The sequence below is a fragment of the Psammomys obesus genome, unplaced genomic scaffold (genome assembly GCF_907164565.1).
Source record: "Psammomys obesus unplaced genomic scaffold, mPsaObe1.curated_primary_1811, whole genome shotgun sequence".
Taxonomy (NCBI): domain Eukaryota; kingdom Metazoa; phylum Chordata; class Mammalia; order Rodentia; family Muridae; genus Psammomys; species Psammomys obesus.
This window is the reverse complement of record NW_026596117.1, coordinates 14,890,756-14,896,591: the sequence shown is the minus strand read 5'-3', so window position 1 is coordinate 14,896,591 and position 5,836 is coordinate 14,890,756. Positions and strand designations below refer to the sequence as shown.

Genomic DNA, 5,836 nt, shown 5'->3' with positions numbered 1-5,836 from the left:
TCTGTAATTGGTGCTCTGCTCGAGTCCTCATCAGTATATGGCTGGCAATTGGATTGCAGCCTAAACCCTCATCAACATAAAGCTGCGCATGCGCAAATCGCGAAGCAATGCTGACAAGAAGCGCGAAAATGCTGGCAAGAAGAACCAGGAAGCAGGAAGCCGGCGCCATCTTGTAATGGCGGGAGCGGCTCCCGACAGCCACCTTTCAAGGGGGATTGATCAAACAGCAGGCAATCGAGTTAATGCTAGAGACTGCCCCTGTTCCCTTATTAGAGAACCGCCATGGAGACTGAACTGCCCATGGCTACATCTGAGCAGGGGGTCTCTGTCTTCTCCATGTGTGGTCCTTGGTTGATTCATCAGTCTCTGCAGGGTCCCCTGAGTCCAGAATCTTAGATGTCCCTCAACTGAGGAATGGATACAGAAATTACAGTACGTTTACACAATGGAATACTATTAAGCTATTAAAAACAAGGAAATTATGAAATTTGCAGGCAAATGGACGGAAATAGAATACATCACCTTGAGTGAGGTAATCCAGAAGCAGAAAGACGCACAAAGTATATACTCACTTGTAAGTAGATATTAGCCATATAATACAGGATAAACATACTAATATCTAAACTCCTAAAGAAACTTAATAAGAAGGAGGATCCTGGGGAAGATGCTTAATCCTCACTCAGAAGTGCAAACAGGATAAACATTGGAAGTGAGAGAAGACAAGGAACAGGACAGGAGCTTACCACAGAGGGTCTCTGAAAGATTCTACCCAGCAGGGTATCAAGCAGATGCTGAGGCTCATAGCCAAACTTTGGCAGAGTGCAGGGAATCTTAAGGAAGAAGGGGGAGACAGACCTGGAGGGGACAGGAGCTCCACAGTTGAATATTTTAACACACCTCTTAGTATCTAATGCAGAAGTAGATGAGAACTGTCTTGAACATATAGAAAATAACTGATAACTCTAATAACAAACTGGTTACTGGTACAGGGAGATACTGGAGCTATAACTGTATGGCATATAATGTTCTCAAGTGGTACAGAACATTACCAAGCTGACCACATGTTAGGGTACACGGCAAACCAAACCAATGTCAAGAGGTTGAGATAGTAACAAACCTGTTACTTTACTACTGTGAAATTAACCATGAAGTGAGTAGTAAATAAATCAGAATGAAACTTCCGTGATAATAAAGAAAAAATGAAGCAAGGGACCAGAAAGATGTGATCCAATTTTCAAGAGGCTTAACACTTAAGACATTTGTATCTTAACAAAACTAGATAATATATTTATATTTATGTTTACATATATGTGTGTATGTAATATATACATACAATTTCAAGCTGTTGCAGCTGTGATGATGAAGGTAGTAACAGTGAAACTAGGTAAAGGTTGGTTTTTTGGTGCACAAAACATGGAGTCCAGCAGACCAGTAAGTCCTTGTAATATTGTTGATAAGAATGGCTGCCTAAACTACAAAGGTGGCAATGCTGGTGCATGCCAGTGGAAATCTTAGGAGAATATTTATGCAACATGACAGGAATAACTAGAATTCGGTAACAACAATATGCCTGCAAAGTTTCTGTTTTTGTTTTTGTTTTTTGTTAACCTTAGTTAGATGCTGGTAGTGTTGTGGTACTCAATTATACTCTTGCAAAGTGGACACAAGGAAGAGGATCAGGAGTTCAAGACTATACTCCTCTTCAAAAAATTAAAGCTAGTTCGAGGTCACCCTGGGATATGTGAAGTTTTGTCTCAAAGAACAAAGCAAACACAAAATAAAAATTAAAAGAGGACTGAAGATGTAGCTCTGTGGTACAGCTCTTGTCTGGTATATGCAGGTTCCTAGAACAGTGCACAAACACACATACAGAGAGAGACAGAGAGAGAAACAGAGAGAGAGAGAGAAGACAATAAAAAGAATGCTGTTATAAACCTTATTACTTGAGAAAAATAAAATGTTTCCCTTATTACTCTATAATTGGGCTTTTTTAATTATCTAAGTTTTTATTGATTAAAGTGCTGTACATAATAGTTTTGTGACTGTGAGACTGGATACAGAGTCTTTTTTTTTTTTGAGGGAGCATTCTTTTGGGGATTGTAATACAATTACATAATGTGCTCCTTTCCTCCAAACTCTCCCATGTAGCCTTTCTCGTTATCTTTCAAATGCTTGACCTCTTTTTTCATTAATTATTGCACATGCATATATGTATATAATGTTCCTAAACATAACCTTCACAGGCTATATAATGTTATTTGTATTTTTTTAAATGCTACCATTATGACATATTTACCCTGAAGTTAAATTCATACAATTTAAATTAACACAGTATTAATGCCTTCAATATTAATAGCAAGTACCATCTACTAAACTTAAAATGTCTGTGCTCAAAACAGCATCAACTTATATATCTATCTATCTATTTATTTATTTATTTATTCACTTACTTACTTAGTAAAAGAAGTCGAGTATGCCTGTCAGCACTTGGGAGCCTGAGGCCGGATAATTACCACCAGGTGAAGAACAGCCTGAGGTAAAAAGTATGACAATGTCTCAAAAACAAGAAGTTGAAAAGAGCATGATCATGGTAGTGAGCCTAATTACATCTACCATGGTTAAAGCAGATGATGAAAGACTGTGGAGTTCAGATTATGTCAAGAAATTAAGCCATGAAGTAATGTTTTACAACTTGACCGTAAAAGCAGAGAAGTTGTAATTTCATTCAGATCTCATTCAGTAATTGAGACAGGAAAACAAAGAATGTGTATGTTGTCTAGATAGATCTACAGACCATAATTTGCAGTACTAAAAAAAAAAAAAAAAGGATAGACATGGGGTGGGGGAGAGAAAGCAAAAAGAATAGTGTAACAGTCCCTATATGATAAGTAATTGTAAATTTCATTAAATTTAGTAGACTTTGAAAAGAAAGAAAAATGTGTGTGTGTGTGTGTGTGAGAGAGAGAGAGAGACAGAGAGAGACACACACACAGAGAGTGCCTTAGAAGCTCCAATCACATTCCCAGGCAGTCCACATAAGACACTTGGATGGGCTATGTACAACCCAGCAGGTAAACTAAGAATTCTTCACCTACAACAGCTGTCATTTTTATCAGGTTCCTGCTGGCCTCTAAGTGAATTTGGCTGTTGTATTACAAACACTAATTTAGCCTTTGCTTTGCAGAATATTCAAGGAAACTGTCATAATTAGTTGCCCACATGTCATGGCCTCATTTTTCTAAGGAAGAAAGCGGTGTGCAGCAGGAGATGCAGTACCATTTCCCCACCACTCAGAAAAGCTGGCAAGCATAAAATGAGCATCTGTATCCCTCACAAATCAAATGCTGCTGCTTTCTCCTATGATTAATCAGAGTAAATTGAAGAGCATGGGACTCTAAATGTTGATGAGATCAACAATCTCTCGTATAAGATATCCGAAATAAGAATCATTCACTCCGCTATATTAGGTCCAGAAAGACCTTGATTTTCTTGAAGTTCAGAATCTCACCTATAAGCAAGATTGAAGCCTGGATCTTCTGGCTCTTGTCCAGGCAGTGGCACTGCCCAAGCATAGTGTCCTAAGTTGTAGTTTCCCCATGTGGTTCCTCATGTGTCTCCTTGCTTTCTGATTCTGATCGCTCCTCAGCCTCACTAGGATTTGCCCTGATCCTCATTCAGGGTGCAGTGAACTTTGATGTTAGAACTGCACCCTTGGAATGTGTCTTTCCAGAGTGAATTTGTTGTTCCCCTTCACTTGCCATTGTCTACGTCTTCCACTTAGTATCTGAAGTTTTATCTATCATGTCTACTTCAGAGCCCACTTCTCCTTTCCAATGGCTGCTACTTCTCTGCTGCTGACTTGGAAATCATTGACCCCTTCCATGGGATCCCAGTGTCCATGCATATTAGTAGCATACTACTATTTCCAGAACAGAATCAGAGGCAGTGTAATAAATGGCTGGTCAAGATGGCTCAAGACTCAGAAGTTGGTATAAGGACATGAAAAGAAAGAGTGGACACAGACATTAGGATTAGTCTTCTTCTACTCTTAAAAAAAGCTAGTGCTTTTTAAGAAGCAATCTATAAAATGTTTTCTATTATCTATTTATCTATCTTTATTATCACCATCATTATCTATTTATATCTGTTTATGTATGTATCTACGCTTCTATGTATCTAATCAATCTAATGTACACATGAGTGTAGGCCTGATTAAGTTCACTTGTACTGCATATGTTCAGTTGCCCTTAGAGAACAGAATATGTGTCATATTGCCTAGAAATGGAATTAGAGGTTGTTGTTAACCACCTGGCGTGGGTGCTGGGAACTGAACCCATGTCCTCTACAATAGCAATAAGTACTCTTCTTAACTGTTGCTGATAATTGTAACAAAGCATACACTCCCTCAAAAACATCAACAACAAAACCAAAACAAGATCATTCTCTGACAATTGCAGCAGAAAAAAAAAATCTTTAACAATTGAAAAAATTACTCATGGCTATAATTCTAGCATTAGGCTAAAACAGTAGGATTCACATGAGTTCAAGTCCAACTTGGACTACAGAGAGAGACCCTATCCTTGAAAGAAATAAAAAGAAAGAGAGGGGGAAATAGTAGGAAGGGGGAAGAGAAAGAAGAGTTTAATGGATGGAAGGGATCAAGGAGTGGGGCCTGGAAAGACAAAGCTATTAAGATCAACTCTGCCTTGTCCTCAAGTTACTCCATAGAGTGTAGAATAGTGAGTTCTCAGACTTCTTGCTCTTACAGACTCCATTTTACAAGCAGCTTTTGACTATTATGAGAATGGAGAGGGACTATGCTTAGGCTGGACATGTAAATTTCACCATCTGTCAACATATGAAGTCACGGAAGTAAATTGGGACCATAAGGGTACATGAACATTTTAAAATCCTATCAGAGAAACCAGGCACAAAGCCTTATTGGAGCCAACAGATGGAGGAAAGGCTGCAACTTTGTCTTTGTTTGCTTTTTGTTGCAATGATAAACACCATGACCCAAAGCAACGTGGAGAGGTAAGATTTGTTTGGCTTACACATCTCAGTCACAGTCTATAAATGGGGGAGGTCAGGACAGGAACGCAAACAAGAGCCCCCAGAGGAAGCCTCCTTATTGACTTGCTCTCCACAGTTTGCTCGTCTTGCTACCTTATACAAACTAGGACCACCTACTCAGGGATGGCACTACTCAGAGTGGGCTGGGATGTCCTAGTTCAATCATTGATCAAGAAAATGCCCCACAGACATACCCACAGTCCAGTCTGGTCGAGATAAGTCTTGAATTGACACACCTTGTTCCCAGGTGACTCTGGTCTGTATCAAGTTGACTAAAGATAACGAGCACAGATGTCTTCTCCTAGAACACACAGAGAGGCAGAAACTCATATTATAATAGTGACAGCCCCCACTGACTTTTCAGCCAGTCACTCTAGGCATGTATCAAGGACCAACAGGCAGAAAACCCCTGCATTTTCCATAGCCTTCAGCTCAGCCTGAGCCTCACTATTAATGTGTCCTAAATGATTTGCCATCTGCCCACTGTCTTACACATCCATCAGGACCTGTCGTTTATTCTTTGCTGATTTGCTCTTCTGGACCCAGTCAGCGCTACCCTTTTTCCTTTGCAGTTGGACTCCACCCAGAAGCCCTGCTCCAATCCATGCTGCCGCAGCAACCATAGTAGCTTAACTCTGAGGCCAACAGCCACATCAGATATGTCAGTGATTTCCCACTCAGCTATTTGTCATCAGTGCTGAAAACCGTGCATCCTCATCATTTTAAAAGCTTTCACCATTCAGGCCTCTCTGAAACTTCACTC

General features: G+C 39.8%; 1 long non-coding RNA gene across 1 annotated transcript; it reads right to left on the bottom strand.

The window, feature by feature from the left end:
• Window positions 1–23: 23 nt before the first annotated feature.
• On the bottom strand, window positions 24–5,365 carry LOC129692661 (uncharacterized). The gene is made up of 3 exons (XR_008722749.1): window positions 5,268–5,365; window positions 2,455–2,531; window positions 24–407 (listed from the first exon to the last, which is right to left on the bottom strand). It is a non-coding gene; the product is annotated as an uncharacterized LOC129692661 (long non-coding RNA).
• Window positions 5,366–5,836: the final 471 nt, after the last annotated feature.